Source organism: Eurosta solidaginis, chromosome 3 (genome assembly GCF_040869045.1).
Source record: "Eurosta solidaginis isolate ZX-2024a chromosome 3, ASM4086904v1, whole genome shotgun sequence".
Lineage (NCBI taxonomy): Eukaryota > Metazoa > Arthropoda > Insecta > Diptera > Tephritidae > Eurosta > Eurosta solidaginis.
The window spans coordinates 109,794,385-109,815,749 of NC_090321.1; the positions used below are offsets into that span (position 1 = coordinate 109,794,385).

Consider the following 21,365-nt stretch of genomic DNA (forward strand, 5'->3'; position numbering starts at 1 on the left):
ATTTATACAACAAAAATAACAAAATTCTTAACTAAACGATAACATTAACTACCAAAAAAAAAGTTATTTCACGATGCTTTCATGGATCGATTTACACTTAAATACCGATTTAAAATTTTTCAGTTTGACATTTCTTATATGCGATATATACATTCAGTGGAATAATTTTATATTGAGGGTACTTTATGCAATTTTATTTTTTTCGTGATTTTGCAATAATGAACGTAGGTACTCATAGTAATATTTTGTTTTAAATTATGTGATTACAATATTTATAAGGACCGTTTAGTTGATGGTTTTGATACTGTCAGTTAAATTCATCAGCAAATATTTATATTCAAATATTTTTTGTTATACATCTAGTTTATAAAGTTTTCTTAAAAATTTTTGACAAAAATCTTTGCAAACTTTATGCGATTGTTGAATATTTTTTTTAAATATAGCATAAAAAGCTTAGAATAGGAACATAGGAAAAAGCTTAGAATTATTAGATACTCAAGATTATTTCAGTGTGTGTTGTTCGTTTGCTGTACAAATTCGTTGCATATTAGTTTTCAGATCAAGAATACTCAAAGGTGTCGTGGAATCGTCTTGTTGATCAATCGCTCGCCGCAATATCCATTGGTGGCAATTAACTGTGTTGGCAAAAGATATGCTGAACTGTAGAGGAAGAAACATTTTTTAAAATTTAATAAAATCAAAAATGATAGTTGTGCTAAAAAGGGGTAAAGTATTGTATGTTAAAGTATAGCAAAGTCTCAGCGGCCTTGTCCTGGTGAAAATTGAGTTTGAATAGGTCTCATTCTTCATTCTCAGAAACATGTACGAAGGTACCTAAGATATTAAAAATCCTCAACGCTTTTTTTGAAATAACTTCAAAAAAACTCGCATTCAAACCGGTGTCCTATCTCTACTTCTGTTTAACTTCTACATATCAATAGCTATCTTCACCACCAGAAGGGTTCACTACTGTTTCCTACACCATATGGTCGCCAAGCCTAAAGATTACCCACTGGAAGAAGCTACAGGCCTGCGGAAATACTGCCCTCAGAACCGCCACGGCCTGTCTCCTATACCCAGGAACCTGGGCATCCCAACAGACATCTGATTGATGGCGGTGCCACTTTCCTAGATGTTCTGGTCTCCGCGACGGCAACCCCCTGACGGGTTTCATTGCGCCATGTTGCCAGGTCGCAAACCCAATCTACCGGGTACCCCAATGCTTGCCCAAGGACGCCCAGTCCCAAAGCCACAACAGCAGTTGCGTCCTGGCCTTCCTCAACCCAGGCGTAGTCACCCGTCACTTACTCCCAGAGTGGCGACGTCTCCCCCTATGCACTTCAGAATTCTGCAGTTAAACTGTAATGGACTAACTGGGAAGATCACGGAGATAGTCGATTTCATGAAGCGGTACAACATCCGCATTGCTGCGATTCAAGAGGCTAAACTCACAGCAAGATCTGCACTGCAAACCTGTTCTGGGTATAATGTCCACAGAAAAGATCGCATGAGCGGAAATGGAGGCGGCCTCGCGTTTATCATACACCACTCTGTGCAATATCATATATTTGATCCCGACATCGACCGCAGGGACAGAGTCTTAGAACGTCAAGCCTTATCTGTCCTGTCAGGCGATGCAAACCATCAACATCTACATCCCTCCTCCCACCTGTTGCCCCAGTGGATACCGTCCTAATATCAGCGCCTTGCACACTGGCAACAATCGCATTATCTTAGGCGATTTCAATGCCCATCACGATCTATGGCATTCAAACTTGCGGGCGGACAGTAGGGATGAGATGTTGGCGGATCAAATAGAAGAAACGACGTTCTGCACAATAAACGGAGACGCCTCCACACATATGGTAGGAAGCTGTCACAATTCGCCTGATATTTCAATCGTGAGCGCAGAACTCCGCAAACTGCAGCAACTGGTAGCCGTTTGTAACATTGGCATCCGACCACCTGCCTATACTTATTTCGCTCGAGCGCACTGCCGATTTCATCGTCACAGAAAAACGCACTTTCATAAACTTTAAAAAAGGAAAGTGGGACGAATACAAATCCTTGAAAGACAACCGCTTTGCTGCCCTCCCTATCCCGCGGATGCCAGCCAAGGGGAGCGTGCTTTCCGCAAGGTCATTGAATCCGCCTCGGCTCGTTTCATTCCCGCCGGGAGAATTCCCGAAATCCGGCCCACTTCCCGGCGGAGGCCGCAAACTTAGCGAGAGAACGTGACCTTATAAGACAGCTTGATCCAGGCGACCCCCAAATAAGGGATATAAACCAACGCATCAGATTGCTTGTGGATGAACACAAGCGGGCGAAATGGGAGGAGCACCTAAGCGGTTGTAACCTCTCTACCGGTGTGGGTAAACTTTGGTCCACCGTAAAGTCCCTATCGAATCCTTCTAAGCATAATGACAAAGTTTCCATCGCCTTCGGCGATAAAGTACTGTCGGATTCGAAAAAATGCGCGAGCGCTTTTTGCCGTCAATATGTAATGCATTCTACGGTCGACAAAGATAGACGGAGGGCCAACAGACACGCATATAAACATAAATTCAGCGCGTCACCAACTACTATCACCGCCAGAGGGGTTGAAGATGCCATTGGTCACGCTAGACCATCCAAAGCAGTGGGCCCAGACGGCATAGCCATGCCGATGCTTAAAAACCTAGGGAAAGAGGGTTCCAAATACTAACATAGGAGAGTCGTATCGTCCGATACCTCTCCTATTGCCAGTAGCAAAGACGCGTCAAGCCATTTTGCTCCCCTACTTCCAAGCAAATTTGCAGCTAGCCTATCACTCTTGCTCAACTTCGTTCTGGATATTGTAACAGGTTAAGCTCTTACCTATCCAGAATCAACCCCCACATACATAATGTATGCCCCGCTTGCAATGTGTCCCCACGTGACACCATCCATCTCTTTAATTGTAATGTGGAACCAACGCCTCTAATTACAGTCATTTAAAATAGGCTCTATAGGTAGTTGTAGCTTTGTTGATAGCAAAGAAAATTAACTTTGAATACAAATCTGCTCAAGTAAGATAGAATTCAACCTACAAATGCCATGCAAATAGGCAGAGACACTAATGGTCCTTCCCAATCACTCGGGTCCTATATTTATATTCCGTCAAACAATGTCAAAATATCAGCTGTAAAAAACTGTAATCCGATGGAGCTAGTCAAATTTCCCTACAAATTGGCCGGACGGGACCTACATGTTTTATGCCGACTCCGAACGGCATCTGCAAGGCAGATGAGTTTTCACTGAGAGCTTTTCATGGCAGAAATACACCCGGGGCGCTTGCCAAACACTGCCGAGGGCGACCCCGCTTAGAAAAATTTTCTTCTAATTTAAAAACCTTATTTCTAAAATTTTGATGTTGCTTTGCCCGGGGTTCGAACCCAGGGCATACGGTGTGGTAGGCGGAGCACGCTACCATCACACCACGGTGGCCGCAAGGTGAATGGAAAAAGCCTGGATTCCTGTAGGACGATGCCATGGAATTAGACATATTTATCGAAGTTCTCGGAATTAGGAAGCTCCAACGAAATCGTTGATAGACCTATATACTTTGATGTATCTAAATTTAAACGACTTAAACGCAAGTATTTGTTTTTGTTATATTATCGGCAAAAAATATCCACAATTTACTCTATTTGGTCAATGCACAAAGTATTCATTTACAATATCCATTTTACTACAGCAAAATAAGTAGGACATATAGAACCATTTTGACATATAGCAAGAAAGCAATAGATTGTCTTTGCGAAGTTTAAAGAGAAACTGAAAATAAAGAAACATTTACTGGCATATTTCGCTGATTTAAGGCAACTGCAGTTTCACCGTATGATTCGCGGTTCGAATATCAGTGAAGCCTTTGCTAAATCGCAGTGCGCCAGTAAATTTTTCTTTCTTTTCAAAAATAAAGATTGAATATTCAATTATTATAAGCCGGTGTTAAGCTCATGAATTCTTAAATATTAAACTACTTGAATAATTAGAAGGGGCTATTATTTCTATAGATAAATTTTACGCCTTTTTTTGCACCCAACTCCTAAATTGGTTTAAAAGTATAAAAAAAAAAGAACCCTAGGGAAAAAGTATTTAGTACTGAATGGAAAAAAGTGTGCATTCATTTCAAGTTTACATTCATTTCAATTTTTTAAAAGAATGCTGAGAGAATGCACACTCAATTTATTCAATCTTTTTACAGCTCTGTTCCGTAGTTGGACACAATCTTTTCATAATCAGCCCTATTCTGCAGTTCGACTTGGATTGGAATTTTTTCGATGTGACGATTTTGGTATTCTGTGTTCCAATCTCTTTCGATCCAACTTCGAATCGTTCGATTTTGTGTATTCTGCATTTCGATCGTAGTTCCGTTTTTCTAAGTTGAAAATTGGTTGGCGGAAAAATATTTTCTTTTTATTTTTTTATTAATTTATAACAGAATTTTAGCAAAAATGTAAGTAAAACTTGTTGAGAAACGTAAAAGGCTTGATGATGATTGTTTTTTATATGTTTCCAGGTCAAAAACAACATGTCAATGTCGAAATTCTTGGACGTATTTGCCCCGCAAAAGTATCTAACACATACTTGAAAGCATCCTTATAGAGTCGAAAGTTTTTTTGAACCTAAATAAGAAAATAAGTCATTAAACTTTACCACTTTTAAGTTAAATATCTTACAATTCGTCACACATCTCGAATGGATTACACAAATCTCGCAATATTTGCCTTTCCATTCTCGCTTGGCCATTTTCGTATGCGTTGCTTTCCAACTCCACAAATAATGCCGAGGCTATTGCTTCCATTATAATAGACAGCTATAATTTGTGTCTGTTCGTTGGGTCCAGTTAATGCCAAAGCAAGCTGCCGGAGTAGAGGAAGTTGAAGCGAAAACGTAAACAATCCTTGCGGAAAGAATAAATAAATCTTCATAAAGTATTTTAGGCCACTGCAATGAAATTAGCATCCATAAAATTCAGAAAATGTCGTGCAGGAATACGTTTTAACAAAACTTGGTGGCCAAGGCAGGGAATTGGACAAAAGAACAACAAAAATACACTTACAATTATGAAAGCTCTTCAATTAAAAAAAATATAACACGGCGGCAATATATTCTATTCCTTTTCTTTGTACAAAATGGCTTGGATAATAAAATATTAACGTTTTTCAGTGTTTTTTACAAATTTTCTTTAATTTATTTTGTTCCATTGTTCACACATTCCGTACAAACAGCTGATTTCGAAAAATCATTTGCTCTTCCTCTTCTCGTTACGATTCCGTCGTAATGCAGAATACCGAACTTCGATTTAAGCGGAGCGTAGAACGGGAACGTAATCGAAATGCAGAATAGGGGTGAATATTATTTAACAATTTAAGATTAGACATTTTTTTCAAGTTGTATTTTGACTTACCAGCAACAATAGAATCATGTTTAATTGTACGCTGCACAATCATTGTACCATCATGTAACGAAGCTCAGTTTCTTCCAAAAATTGCTAGGCACTGCCACGTAAAATCAATGTACATGTTCTAGCATTAACGCAACCTTTAAATAATTATAAACTATAAAAATAGAATTAATGTCAAACCCACTATCAAACCTTGGAAAATGTTGAAATATTCACCACCAATTTGATGGTCTTCAAAGTAATCACATTGACCCAAAACACTTGAATTAATATCATTAGCTGTAGTCATAATAGAACCACCACAAGCTTTCATTGTATGTTTCAAATCTTCTTCTGGTACCCTAACAGAACATTTCACGATCTGCTAAATACTGTGCACCTACATCACCAATTGGAGTTTAGATAACACAACATTGGCGTCGTACTTGGCTAGTTTATTGTACAGAATACGCCATTCAGCATCAACAATTTTCCGATACTCTTGAACATTATCAATACGTACTTCAGCATTGTCACGCTCAGCCTTGAATTCCCATTCTATATTTAATGCGATTTAAATTTTTTGCATGACGTTGGATCAACCAAAGAAAAGTACATCGTCCACAACCATTTTAGAAAAGAAATATTTTTGTTGTTGAATAAGTTTGGAGGGCATTGCTATGGCAGAACATTTTTTCAATAAAGCACGTTGTTGTTCCATTGATTGGCGCTTCGACATGTTCAGCCATGTCATATTTTGGTCATGCATAATAGTAATGCTTTGCGTATAGTTTTAATGATGATACGTACATGCACGCTTTCCTCAACATATGGCTTAACTTGTTTTAAGATTTCACATGCTTAAAGTACTACTGAAGTGGTGCCATCGCCGACCTGATAAGAGAAACATTTTTATTCTACACATTCTAATATAACAAAAAACTTACCTCAGCATTTTGAGATTTGGCGATGTCGACTAGAGTTTTACGGCTGGATGCACAATATCCAATAGTTTCATAATGGTTGCCCCATCATTTGAGATTGTGGCCCTACCACTGGAATTAACAATATATTTGTCCATACTGTGTGAATCCAATGTAGTGCGTACAGCGTTCACCATTGAATTCGAGGTATTGATGTTGGATATGAGTTGAGGTTCTACCTTAAGAGCTATCGGTACCCAAATATTTTTTACACAAAAACTCATGTACCAAATACCAGTTCAGGACGTTCATATTTATCGACACGCTGTCCGGTGTGGCCCAAATGTTGGAAATATTCAGTTGGCACTGTTGAGAAAAAATATGTATCAATGAACACAAGTAAAAGTGAAAGATTTTTTTTACCATCTGTTGTTACTCTACACATTACATTAACATTGGAAACGACGACCAGCATCTACAAATTGCATTTTAGCCTTGCAAATGATTACATCTAATTAGACCCATTTTCACCAAAATTTACAATGGGTGGCTCATATTCACCATAAACCGTGCGTTCCATTGGTGAGATGGTAAGTGTAAAGGACAAAGCTGTTGCAGGTATGCAATAAAAAGGCCTGGAAACGAGAAAGATCAATGTAAATGCCAAACAAAAAATTAATTTCGAAATTAATTTCGAATATCAATACCTAACGTAACGTGGCGAGGAGTTACCCTGATCTTGTACAACACATTTTGTGGTCACCAATGGTGGTATTAAACCTTGTTCATTAGTAATAAAAACACCACCAGCGCTATTTTGATTTTCAACTATAACGCTTATAGGATTAGGCATCTGATCGGGATCTAAACGGCGTTGGGCTACTGTTGCGGCTGTTGATATATACCAGTACCAGGTGCAGGTGGTTAAAAATAAAAAAAAAAAAATAATCATCAGTAATATTTGAAATATATTAGTTGTATTAGCATACATTATAACCACGACGTCCGGGTATTGGGGGTTGACCCGGTATGGGTGGCTGACTGGGCATTGGCGTCTGTTCAGGTTGTGTTGGTGGCATCATTTAACCACCTGGTGCACTTGGTTGTTATAGATAGCTTGACGTTGAGGTTGTGGAGGGCAACCAGGTGAACCAGGTTGTGGTGGATAGCCCGACTGTTGTGGCATTGGCAGATAGGTTGTTGCTGCTGCTGTCGTGGCATTACATAAAAAATAGCTTTTCGTTTGAACTCCGGAAATAGCTTTCACAACAGTGGACTTACCGTGTCCAATCCTGCCAATATTTATTGTTGCCTGACGCGAAATTACCTCTGGCGATAATGGGGATACATTTTCGATATCCTGTAAATAATAGTTTTTTATTAATTCAAATTATATTAAAGCAAATCCTACAACAGATTGAATGATGCAGATTTTGTAGCACCAATAATGAAAATGAATGAATGGGTGTGTAGCAATATGGGAAAATGATGTTAGATTTCCCAGAAAATGGCTTTTCCCATATCGCATTAAAACTTACTTGATTTTGGTTCCTTTGATCTTCTGTTTTTCTGTTGGTGATTTGTGTATTTCCTCTGACAACCTTCCAATTTTAAAAATCAACTATTATAGAAAAACTTATGTGAACGGTATATAATGAAAATTTCTTTTATTGTAGTTTGAAAGTGATTTCCCAAAATTTGTTGGCACGCAAAAAAGAACGTCAAATTTTGACATTTATAAATTAGACGTGGGGTTGTTTTTTGTATAATTGCAGCTTTTTAGTTAGGAACGACGGTTTGGAAACTTTTCGGAAATTATACCCAACTCAACTGCCTTAGAAGACTATTTTCGGCACTGCTACAACAACAACAACAGCACTATTTTCGGGAGCGAGCAAATAGGAGTTAACGAAACATGGCCTCAGTAATATTGCAACGCAAAAGGCAGTTAGCAAGTATAAATGAAAGCCAATCAAAATAAGAAAATGATAAATATAAAAATTATGTAACTTCTTGAGCTAAAACCATCCATTTGTTTATATGTTTAAATTTACTTTCTTTAGAACAACAAGGCACTGCATCTTTAAGTGTCTTCTGCGTACGATGCTCCGCGTCCTCTCAACACCACTAACCTGAGTTCTATGCGACGGGGCACCGGCGGACGCAGCAGTTTCAATGGCATTGTTGCAACCGTCTTCGGATGTACCGGCTTCGTGGGACGATATGTGTGTAATAAGTTGGGTAAATCCGGCACCCAAATGATTTTACCCAATCGTGAGATCACGGCGAGGCCATACGTCTCAATGTATGTGGCGATTTAGGACAAGTCCTGTTTCAATTTTTTGATTTAAGAGACGAAAAGGCTATTCGTGATGCTGTAAAGTATTGAAATGTGGTAATTAATTTAATTGGCTGTGAATTTGAGACAAAGAATTTTAAATTTAATGATGTTCTTGGTGCTTGGTTGCTTTGGATTATTTAAAAATTTCGTACTGAGTGCGCGCATAACTATGCCATTTAAATAGGATTTTCAAGGAAGCTGGCGATGAGCGGTTAATTAATTTATCCGCTCTGAATGCTAACCCCGAACCAATAAGCTATACTAACGAAGGGGGCAGTCAATTTTTGAAGAGTAAATACCATGGTGAATGCGCAGTGCGTGATGAGTTCCCTGACGCAACAATTATTAGGCCAGCAGACATCTATGGTTCAGAGGATCGTTTTCTACGTTATTATGCTCACGTATGGCGCCGTCAGTTCCGTGGTATGCCACTTTGGTATGCTGGGGAACGTACTGTAAAGCAACCAGTTTATGTATCTGATGTTGTGCAGGTTATTTTCAATTGCGCTAAGGATCCTGATATCGCTGGAAAAGTTTACCAAGCTGTAGGGTGAGTTTTAGCTAACATTTTTTATTATTAGCTTTTAAGCTATAAAGCTTTGTATTTCGCCTATTAACCCCTTGAATCCCTACTATGGCTAGTTGTAGCGAAGTTAGTTCGAGGATAGCCTGTTGTTGTTTTTGTAGCGATAAAGACACTCCTCGAAGGCCTGTTGTGTTGATGGTCCTTTGCCAGATGCAGATACGATACTTTCCGGTAACAAGCACCATTAAGGTACTGGCCCGACCATCTCGGGAACGATTTGGTATGACCACATTGAATCTTCAAGCCATCCCGGCAGGTAAGGAGAGTAAGAATAACATAGATTAGAAGATATATTGTTTCCTATTCCAACTCACCTGTCCCTAGCTTTCTCATAAAAGAAATCAAGGCAGTCCCTGCAATCACCGTATACTAAAATGTTTTTTATCTTTACAGACCCAAACGTTATCAGCTGAGTTAATTGGTTGACTGGTTCCATCGTGTTATGCGTAAAGATCCAAAATGGTGGGGCTATTGGCGCTACGACATGCGTTACGATCCTACCTTCGTCCTCAAAACCAAATTTGCAGAGCTTATTTGTCCTGGGGCACCCATTGGCAATTTGTGTTTGGAACGTGTTGAACGAGAATTTGTTACCGATGTTGTGCGCGCAGATGTACCATGCTTAGAGGATTTGGGTGTTCAACTGACAGCTATGGAAGATCAAGTACCATGGGAATTGAGACCATTCCGTGCTGCTCAATATTATGATGCCGAATTGGGTAAATGGGAAGAGCCTGCCCCACCAAAAACTATTGGACATCGGGAGGAACTGCGTATGTTCGCATAAAAATACGGTAGCGGCAACAACGCTAATAACGAAAGCTCAACAAAACAAAAACAAAATGGAGCAAATGAAAGTCGGTGGCGTTGGTGGTCACGCAGTAATTTGAAGAAGAAACATTTACGAATACGTGAGCTACTTCTCTTTGTACTTGTTGTGCGTTCTTTGTGGTATGGTGTGACATCTAGTGAATTGTGGTCGATTATGTACGATCTTGGGGTAGACTTCAATGTTAAAAAGTTGGTCAGAAAATAAATAAAATAAAATTCTATTTAATTATGAAAACTAAAATGAGTTTCAAAAACAATTTTTTAATTTACCCGCCCTTTGGCATTGCTAAAGAGCATCGCAATATATGTTTGGCTTCCCACGATAGACGGGAAAACCCGACCAAAGGCTGTCTTTTTTGCGTTACCCCAATCAAGTTGTTGCGGCCTTCCCACAAGTTGTCATCCCCCAGTAGATCTTTGCAGAGGGACTGCTCCATGAAGGCGTTGAACCCAATCCGGGTCCAGAACCTAATCCTGGCTCAGCAAATTAATTTGGCTGCGTGTGTCTTAATAAATCTTTTTTACAAATCTTTTGTGGCACCTTGTTGTTTACGCCTAAGGCTGTCTCGTATTCTGCGCCAGAAACCCAGCAGCACTTGCAACATAGCCTTCCTCAAGAGGCTAAGCTCATGGCAAGATTTGGTTTGCAGACCTGCTCTGGGTACAATGTCCATAGAATATATCGTGAGAGCGGAAATGGAGGCGGACTCGCATTTATCAGACACCACTCAGTGTAATATAATCTATTTGATCCCGACATCGACCACAAGGACACTGTCCTGGAACATCAAGGCATATCTGTCCGGTCAGGTGATGCAACTTTAGAAATTATCAACATTTACATCCCTCCTGTCACTTGATGCCCCAGGGGATACTGCGCACTGGTGAAAATCGCATCATTCTAGGCAATTTTAGTGCGCACGACAATCTGTGGCATTCTGGTCGACAAGCAGACAGCAGGAAGGAGATGCTGGCGGATCAAATGGAAGAAACGGCGTTCTGCACGATAAACGGGGACGCCCCAATACGTATGGTAGGAAGATGTCGCTTTTTGTCGGCAATATGTATTGCATTCCTCGGTTGACAAATTTAAACGGCAGGACGTCAAACACGCATATAAGCAAAAACATAGCGCGTCTTCTATTACCCTCCCAGCCAAAGAGGAAGATGCCATCAAAACATGTTAAAACCTCCAAAGCAGTAGCGCTAGATAGCCATGCCGATGCTCAAAAACAATGAGGGATTCAAATATCTAGCACATATCTTCAACCAGTCTTTGTCCACCTTCTTCAGCCAGACACACGAAGCCATTCTGCTCTCCCTGCAGTAAAATACGGCACATTACTGCTGGACTTGGAAGGGTCTCCTCTTCCTCCTTGGCTCAAAAGGGAAACCATAAATTATCTGGGGGGTCGGCAGGCATCTGTGCAATTTAGAAACGAAACATCAAAACCAAGAAGAATTAAACAAGGGATGCCACAGGGTGGTGTCCTATCCCCACTTTTGTTTAATTTCTACATATCTAAGCTACCTTCGCCACCAGAAGGAGTTGCTATCGTTTCCTACGCCGATGACTTCAGATTACTGGCCACAGATCGATGAGCTTTGCAACAGAATAAATGGCTACCTCCCTGAGCTCTCCAGTTTTTTCGCCGCGCGAAACCTGGCATTATCACTGTAGCAATCTATGTAATTCAAGTTTATGAAGAAAAAAATGTTTTGTCATATTTTTTCAGTCGAAGATTTTTCTTACCATAATTTAAACTGTTTTCTGTATCGCTTAATATAATTTCAAATAAATTATTATTATAAAACCGTGAGATTATAATAGGTTATCGGCGAACTAAAAGATCACGGGACACTTCAGTAAATATGAAAGTCCGAATTTTAAATGCGACGACATTGATGTTATAGCGATAACCATACTTCTCGACTTCTAGGCCATTCCGCCCAGCCCCTAGTTCCATGAGGAACTTGGGGTCGCCAATGCCTCGGATGCTAAAGAAACGTGGTTCGCCACGGGTAGGTGAGGTTGACAATTGGGTTGGAGAACTATGGTAATTCTTTACTTTAGCTCACAACTGCTAAAACTCGTCAAAAAATATTGCGAGGTGTCAAGGACGCGTTATGAACCCAGGACCACGAATCCGAAAGCGGAAATTAAATAATTAGTTTCTGTCAAAAGATATTTCCAAAACCGAAAAATGGCCCTGGGGAGCTCCGAAACCGGGGGTGGGATCCAAAGTAAATCATCAAAATTACAACAACCACATGAAAATTTTCTAATTTGTGATCCTGGGCCCAAAGCACGTTTTTGACACCCCTCCCAATAATTTTGCACGAGTTTTAGCAGTTGTGAACTAAAGTAAAGAATTACCCTATGAATTAATCAAATTATATATTTGAAACAATGGAAACAACTGAAAATTTTACACGAATACCACTCTTATGATTTGCCCAAGTGAATCTGACTGTCAGGCTCCAAATAGTATTTTTTTAATATACTTGTGCATTATTTTTTTTACAATGTAGCTATTGGTTACTGTTAATTATACTTACCAACAAAGGCTTTTAACTCATAGTCAACGCCACAAGATTTACCCATATCGCCAGGCGCGGGTTGTAGTGACACAGAAACTGGACAATAAGGAGGAACTTCAAACGTTCAGTTTTTTGTGGCGGATATATTTGCTCATGCGCTAAATACAAGTCTTTACGAAATGTCAGACCAAGCACGTCCAAATCCTCACGTCCATATCTGAAAGCGGCAAGTACTTGTCCAAACTCCTTGCGATCTTTTTTCGGGATCGATGAAAACTACCCCGTCGATAGGATCAACATGTGAAATGTGGTCGACGAAATCACGATGGGACTTTTTGGTGGTAAAGTTCCTTTAAACTTAATTCCTATTTTGGAATTCTTAGAAATATTGCAATTACCACCTTGATTGACCCACGGGTACCTCCGCAACGGGGGGTGGAATCCATAGTATTTTTGCGCAAAACCCCTTTCAGTGTTGGCGGCCTTCGGCCGCGCTTATAACAAATAACCCTGGGCTACGCCATGCCAAGTCCGGGTGTGAGGTATAACCGTGGCTACCGCCACGGTGATGCACAATTTTTTTTGCGGGCACGAACACAACAACAATCACATGAAAATCACCAACTTCAACTGCAAATATCTCCGGGCAGAGATACAATTTTTACTTTCCGCCTTCGGATTATTGTTCTCGAAATTAACACGCGTCTTCTGACACCTCTCTCGTTATTTTTGGTAGCGTATTAGAAGTCGACCCCTCAACTAGACTATTACCATAGGGAAAAATACCGACCGCCTTCATCAAAGCAGCGATAGTCACATTTTTCGCAATGTTCATTTATATACAAAATAATTACCCCACCTGTTGCTGAGCGACTATTTTTTCTTGGCTTTCCAATAAACATGCATTAAAAGACAACATAAATTGAAACATTTTCTCCACAACATCTTTTCCACAATCACAAAAGAAATTGCATGCACGAATTGAATTATTCAATGTACGCTGATGCTACCAAAAATGCAATAACCTACATCCATTAAAACTCACTTGATTTTGGTTCCTTTGTGGAAAATATAAATGCAAATACCGTAGCGCACACAACACTTAATTTAAATTTAGTTTTTATTATATCCGAAATTATTTTTAAATAAATTTTTATTACTCTGCTATTGCGTTTCAAGCTGAAAATAACAAATGGCGGATTCGCAGAAAATTTTTGTGACGTATTTGAGGGTACATAGCATATAAGAAAAGGCAAGCATATATGTATCGGGCATTTCAATTAGGCCATCTCATTCTGCCATACTAACAATTGTGGAACAATGTGGGATATTTTGTTGTTGGTCGCCATCTTTGGTCACTAGATTTTTGCTGGGTAATAAATAAGATAAAAAGGGGACCTAATATACTCCCTTGGGGAACCCCAGAAGTGGCTACAAACGGACTAGAAGAATGTCCATCTATGGCAACAACACACTGTCTGATACTTAAATAGGACTTTATCCATAATAGAAACTGTAATGTACCTTAACTTAGGTACAAATTACTTTTGTTAAATAAAATAGAACGATTGAGAAGGCACGTGTTTTATTGTAGTTCGCGTCTAGAACAATCTTTAATAATATGTATATTCAAGTGTGTACAATAAAAGTGGTTCTGCAGTAATCTATATATATATAGGAATGTGTATTGTGAATCGATTGTAACCGATGATAGGTTTGTTCCTTGCGGGTGTTTTAATTACACGTCCAGAGCGAGTGCGTGGTGGATGATTGAGGCTAGCTGCATCCTGTGGTGTAGCGTGCGTGGAAGGTTCAGCTTCACGAGGCACGTCATCTGGCGAACACTGTTGTGTTGTAGTTTCTGTAGGTGGCTGTGTTGGACTCGAAAAACTTTGGTTTTTTGGTTCAACAGTAGGACGATCTGTGGACGAGTTAGGATCAACGTCGAGGGATGAAGTGGCTGGCTTAAGACGCCATGTGTTTCTTCTGTATATGGCGCCATCCTCGGTTTGTACTCTGTACGAGCGGTGTCCTTCTGGTCTCACTAAATAAGCTGGAACGCAGTTATTATGGCTTTATCTAAGCAGTACTTTCTCTTGCGTTGTGTATTCTCTACTCTGTTTTTTATTTCTATCTGCTGTTTCTTTCTCACCTTCCTTGAGTTTTGTTAGTTTTTTGCTTACGTTTTTTATTATTTTTGGATTGAGTAGCTTTTCATTGGTAGGTAATAGCGTTCTGGTTCTTCTGTTCATTAACCGTTGAACTGGAGACCCTAGGTCCATGCGTGGTGTATTCCAATAATGTAGCAGCGCTAGCTGTATGTCCGTGTTGTCTTCGAGGCACATTTTCATCAGGTTTTTTGCCTCTTGTACATAGCGTTCGGCTAGACCATTTGAACGTGGAAAATGAGGGTTCGAAATTCTATGTTCAAAGTTCCATTCTTTCTGAAAGGCCCTGAAATCGCTGCAATCAAATTGTTTACCACCATCTGATAATAGTACTTCCGGGATGACGAAGGTAGCAAACCATGTCTTAAGATCTTTAATGACGTTGAAGCTGGTGATATTGTTTAGTTGTTTAAAGTCAAAGTATCCTGAGTAGCTATCTGCAAAGAGGATGTAATCCTTTCCTCTTAAGTGGAATATGTCCGAAGCGACAATACTCCATGGCCGTTTCGGTGCTGCTTGTAAATTTATTTGCTCCATCTGATTATCTTTTTGTATTTTGCTGCATGCACTGCAAGTTTTTATGTACTCAGTTAATCTTTGGTCATTGTTGACCAGAATACATTGTCACGGGCCAGTTTTAGCGTCCCTTGTAGTCCTTTATGACTAAGATGACAATTTTTCATTACTAATGGCACCATTGAGTTTGGAACCAATACTCTGTGATCTTTAAAAATTATGTCCTCGTAAACGCTGAAAGCCTCTCTGTACTACCAATATTTTTTGAGATTTACCAGCACTTTATTGATGGTCTCTGGCCATCCTTTTAATATGGCTGATTTTAAATCATTGGCGGCCACCGTGGTGTGATGGTAGCGTGCTCCGCTTACCACACCGTATGCCCTGGGTTCGCACCCCGGGCAAAGCAAAATCAAAATTTTAGAAATAAGTTTTTTCAATTAGAAGAAAATTGTTCTAAGCGGGGTCGCGCCTCGGCAGTGTTTGGCAAGCGCTCCGGGTGTATTTCTGCCATGAAAAGCTCTCAGTGAAAACTCATCTGCCTTACAGATGCCGTTCGGAGTCGGCATAAAACATGTAGGTCCCGTCCGGCCGATTTGTAGTGAAAATCAAGAGGAGCACGACGCAAATTGGAAGAGAAGCTCGGCCTTAGATCTCTTCGGAGGTTATCGCGCCTTACATTTACTTTTTTATTTATTTAAATCATTAAGTTCTTTACTTTTTGAGGTCTCTGCTTTAAGTTCGTCTTTTCGCGTTTTCGTGAATGGTACAATAGCACATATTTGTAAATTTTCTGTATTTAAATCTTCGCTATCTAAGTTTTCGCAGTCTCTACTCAGTGAATCTGCTGCATACAATTCCGTACCTTTTTTATAAGTGACTTTTGGATTATAAGGCAGGATTTGATACATGTTTCTTTGCAATCTCGGTGGTGCATCTGTAATTGGCTTTTTAAATATTGTCTTAAGAGGCTTATGGTCAGATTCAATCGTTAAATCTTTGCAACCCCAAATGTACATGTGAAATTTTTTACATGCAACTAGAATGGCGTTTGCTTCTTTTTCTAATTGGCTATAGCTCTGTTCGGTTTTTGTGAACAATTTCGCACAGTAAGCGATCGGCTTCTGTTTTTGTATTAGTACTCCGCCACATGCATAACTACTGGCATCTACTGACAGCAAAATTGGCGCTTTAGTGTCATAATACCCTAGTACTGGTGGATTCTATTACAGATTTTTCAATTTATTGAATGCTTCATTGCGTTGCGTATCCCACACCCACTCAACATCTTTTCGCAATAATTGTCTTAGTGGTTGGGTGATATCTGCCAAATTTTTTATAAATTTCGACACGTATGTTACCATACCCAAGAATCTTTGCAACTCTTTCACGTTTTCCGGTTGCTTAATTTTCGTTATAATTTCTATTTTTTCGGGATCAGGTTTTACCCCTTCAGCGAAGATTATATGTCCCAGAAACTTTACTTCTTGTGTATTAAAAACGCATTTTTCTTTATTAAGATTAAGGCCTGCTTTTCTGAATTTGTCAAGTACCTCTTGAGTGATCCTCTCTAGTTCTAGTTTGCTGGTGGCATGCAAGAGAACATCATCCATTCTTTACGTCCGCTATCAACGAACTCATTACTTGTTGGAAGACTTCCGGAGCCGATGCTAAGCCAAATGGCATTCTTAAGCAAGAGTATCTTCCGAATGGGGTACTGAATGTCAGATATTCTGAAGTACGGGGTGTTACTTGCAGTTGCCAAAAGCCTTTTTTACAATGGAGTAACGTGAACCACTTAGAGCCGTGGATGCGGGCTGTAATTTCTTCTAACGTAGTAAGTGGAAATAACGTCTTTTGAGATTTTTATTTATCTCCGATGGATCTAAACAGAGTCTAATTTTATTATTTTTTACTACTACGACCATGGGTGACACAGCCGGTGTCGGCTTGGTTATGGGCTTTATTATTTTTTGCGCTACCATACTATCAAGCTCATCTTTAACCTGCTGTCTAATAGTATGCGGGATTTTTCGCGCAGGCCATATGCTTAGTTTCGGATTTTCTATTAAGTCTATGTCGTATTTGTATTGCTTAAGGCAACCAATTCCTTCAAACAAGTTTTCATCAACAGTTAAAGTTTCAATACGCTTCACTAATTTCAATTTCTCACATGTTGGTTTACCAAGGCACTGCTGTAACATCCGCTTTGACAACTAAATATTTTATGGGTACCTCTTGTTTTTTAATAAGCGTGTCTATGACCACTTCACCCAGTACGGGGATTTTATGGTTTGAAAATGATGTTAATTGCTTTGTTGGCGATGGACTGATGTGAACGTCTATTTTCTTTATTAGTTCCTAGTTTAAAACGTTGCACTGGCTACATGTGTCAAGCTTAAACTTTACCATTACGTTTTTAGCCAGCGTAGCTTTTTCATACCAGTCTTCGACGTCCACATTATCTAAATCCGCACCTACCGTAGACACTAAAAAACTGTAATCATTGCTTTCTCGGTCTTGGACCAGTTCGTTGACCGTTTTGCTTTTGCAAAATTTGGTAAGGTGGCCTTTTCTTTTGCATTTTTGGCAAACCTTTTTAAAGGCCGGAAAGTTACGGCGACCGTGCGTGGTATCACACCTATTGCAGTGAAAGGGTTCATCTTTTTTGTTAGTTTGTTTGATGTCTCTTTTATTTTGCTTTTTGTTCCACGTAACGGCGTCAACTGTGGCCGCTTGCTTCATTGTTGTTACACGCATCTTAACTTGCTCTGCAGAGTGACATATATCTATTGCTTTTTCCAGGGTTAATTTGCTTTCCGCTAGTAGTTTTTCTCTTGTTGTGTCATTTGTTATACCTTCTACTATTGTGTCGCGAATTAAAGTGTCTTCTAACGTTCCGTAACCACAATTTTTAATTTTGCTTCTTAGATCTGTAACGAATTCATCAAATGTTTGACACTCCTTTTGTACAATGGTGTTGAATACATATCTTTCGTACGTTTCGTTGATTTGGGTGTAAAATATTCTGTAAATCGCCTTTTGATTGTGCTAACGTTTTTTTTATCACTTTCTGTTAAATTAAAGGTATTGTAAATTACTGCTGCGTCATTTCCTACCGACGACATGAATACTGCGACTTGCACTTCTGGTTTCTTAGTATCCAGTTCTGTCGCGATCGCGTACCACTCGAATTGTTGAAGCCACAATTTCCACTCGTTTTGGTAATTGTTGATGACAAAACTTTTTGGTGGTCTAATATTGTGGTCCGGTTTTTCGCTATTACTTGCTGATTCTGGCATTTTTTCGCTTTAATTCGGGTTTCGGCACCATGTAATGTACCTTAACTTTGGTAAAAATTACTTTTGTTAAATAAAATAGAACGATTGAGAAGGTACGTGTTTTATTGTAGTTCGTGTCTAGAACAATCATTAATAATATGTATATTCAAGTGAAATGTAATGAAATTTTCCGTAGTACTGTGCTGCTCACACACGTCACAATGCTCGCAAATGGCAGTCATATTCTCCGTCATTTCACTCTACATTTTCGAGTCATTTGACAATCAATTTTACTGCGGTTTTACCATTTATATAACCGTCATATAACATGAATTTTACCTGCAGATTTACTTTACCTGGAGCAGCCATATGATTAAAATATGAACCAAAAAAATGTATTTTTCAATATTTATTATTTTCAATATTATTATATATGTACATGAAATTGGAACTTATATTAACACAGTTCATATAAAAAAGAAGTAAGTACTTTAATAATAAATAAACTCGCTTAATTGGTTTTCGTTTTCCAATTGAAATCTTTTCCAAGCCAACAGAAAATAATTTTAAGCTTTAGAAAAAACTCCAATTATTTGAATCAATTTAAATCTACAACTTAAAGCTAATTAGAAATTCAGATAAGATTTACTCTTTTTTTTCTGATCAACAATATTCAAGGTGTCGTGGAATCCGATTGCTGTCGTAATTGAATTTGAAAGTAATAAAGTAAAGTAAAATATGAATTTAAAAATGTAGGACTAGTAATTGCGTCAGACTTATTATTGTTCTAAATCGAATCATTCCAGCAATAATTCTGCAACCCTTAGCAGAAGTATTGATTGGTTTCAAACCTAATTGCAACAGCAATCGTACCACGACATACTTTATTATATATGTACATGAAATTGTAACTTAAATTAATACAGTTCATATTAAAAAGAAGTAAGTACTTTAATAATAACATAAACTCGCTTAATTGGGTTTCGTTTTCCAATTGAAATCTTTTCCTGTGCAAGCACATCGGTAACCTGTGTTGGCAAAAGATATGATTATACTGTCTTCGATAGATAGTCGGACGAGCCGCTACTCGGCGAAGTAGAGATGGCCGTTGTGTCGGTGGCAGCAGTTACAACAGCTGTTTCTAACTTTGCACCATCCGTACAGTGTGATAACTGCTTTTTCCAATTGCTTGGCGCCAAAAATTTTTGCTCTTTGTACAGCTTTAGCTGTAATGCAAATATATAGATGGGTTAAAGTGGTTTTCGTATGTTATTCAACAACTCACCCTATACCATCATCACAGCCTTCTCATCGATTTTGAATATGTGTACTGTTTCAGTATTCAGACCCAGTTCGTTTGGTGCAATATTTTCGATTTGATGAATATGTATACTATCCGTTAGGCAGACAATTGGGTTTCGATTCATTCATATACTGTGGGTATTTGAGCCGTAGATGCAATGGCAGATATTTTGATTCTTTTTGAAGTGTAACATTTGTAAACAGTTGGGTTTCTCCGCTGTCACCATCACCACTAGAGAACTATTGAAGAAACGCTCGACCAAGATAATATGTTGCGATTTACGCGCATAGATTTCTTCCACCTTGTCACAGTTATTGATGGAGAAAATGCGAAATCCATATTTACCATCCAATGAGGAAATGGAACTGTAGAGGAAGAACCATTTTATAAAATTTAATAAAATCAAAAAATGATAGTTGTGCTAAAATGAGGTAAAGTATTGTGTGTTAATGTATAGAGAACTCTCAGCAGCTTTGTCCTGGGGAAAATTGAGTTTGAATAGGTTTTATTCTTCATTCTTAGAAACATGTACGAAGGCACCTGGTAAGATATTAAAAATACTCAACACTTTTTTGCAATAACTTAAAAAAACTCATAATCAAACTTCTGTTTAACTTCTACATATCAATAGCTACCTTTACCACCAGGAGTCACTATTGCTTCTACGCCTATGCTGTTGTTTCCTACAACGATGAGCTTTGTAATAAAATAAACAGCTATCTCCAGAATCTCTCCAGTTTTGTCGCCTCGCGAAACCTGATATTGTCACCAACCCAATCATCGGTAACCTTATTTAAACATGGCTGCGCCAAATGTCGACCATATGACATTACCCTACCGACTGTCTCACACCCTAAAACCTTGGGTGTGGCTTTCGATCAGGATCTACATTTTGGAGAGCATGCACTAGCAATTGTAACGAAAATCCAGAGCTGTAACAAATATTTAATATAATTCGATAAATCGGCAGTAATTTGGGTAAATATAAATAGACGTTTGCATGGTACGCGTCTCCGATATGGTCGCCAAGCCTAAAGGTTACTCACTGGAAGAAAATACAGACTTGCACAATGAAGCGAGAAAACTCCCAATAAGGGAAAGAAATGAAATGCTAACCAAACAGTTTCTGTAGAATACCCAGAAACCTGGGCATCCCAACAGACATCTGATTGTTGATCCAACACCGCTTAGGGGCTTAAAGAGTGATCTCCGTAAGCATTATGAGGAAATACGGCACCTGAGAACTCAGCCGTATGAAGCAAAAAAACACAAGCAGGTCCTCAGTGAACTGCACAAACAGGCGTCGGACCTTTATGCTAGGAATTTCCCGGTGAATCCAGTACTTAAAGAACAGTACCCAAAACTTGCGGAAGAGGACCGCATACTCCCCAGGGAAAAGCGAGTCACTCTAGCTCAACTTCGTTCTGGATACTGTAACAGGTTAAACTCTTACCTATCCAGAATCAAC

General features: G+C 39.0%; 2 long non-coding RNA genes and 1 pseudogene across 2 annotated transcripts; 1 reads left to right on the forward strand and 2 right to left on the reverse strand.

Moving 5' to 3' along the window:
• Positions 1-316: 316 nt before the first annotated feature.
• LOC137246588 (uncharacterized) lies at positions 317-7,215 on the reverse strand. Its single transcript, XR_010951580.1, has 6 exons — positions 7,038-7,215; positions 6,754-6,965; positions 6,355-6,696; positions 5,621-6,301; positions 5,432-5,565; positions 317-660 (listed from the first exon to the last, which is right to left on the reverse strand). It is a non-coding gene; the product is annotated as an uncharacterized lncRNA (long non-coding RNA).
• Positions 7,216-7,372: 157 nt separating this feature from the next.
• Positions 7,373-8,041, reverse strand: LOC137246589 (uncharacterized). Its single transcript, XR_010951581.1, has 3 exons — positions 7,869-8,041; positions 7,612-7,690; positions 7,373-7,536 (listed from the first exon to the last, which is right to left on the reverse strand). It is a non-coding gene; the product is annotated as an uncharacterized lncRNA (long non-coding RNA).
• Positions 8,042-8,245: 204 nt separating this feature from the next.
• Positions 8,246-10,315, forward strand: LOC137246587 (NADH dehydrogenase [ubiquinone] 1 alpha subcomplex subunit 9, mitochondrial-like; annotated as a pseudogene).
• The last annotated feature ends 11,050 nt before the right edge of the window (positions 10,316-21,365 follow it).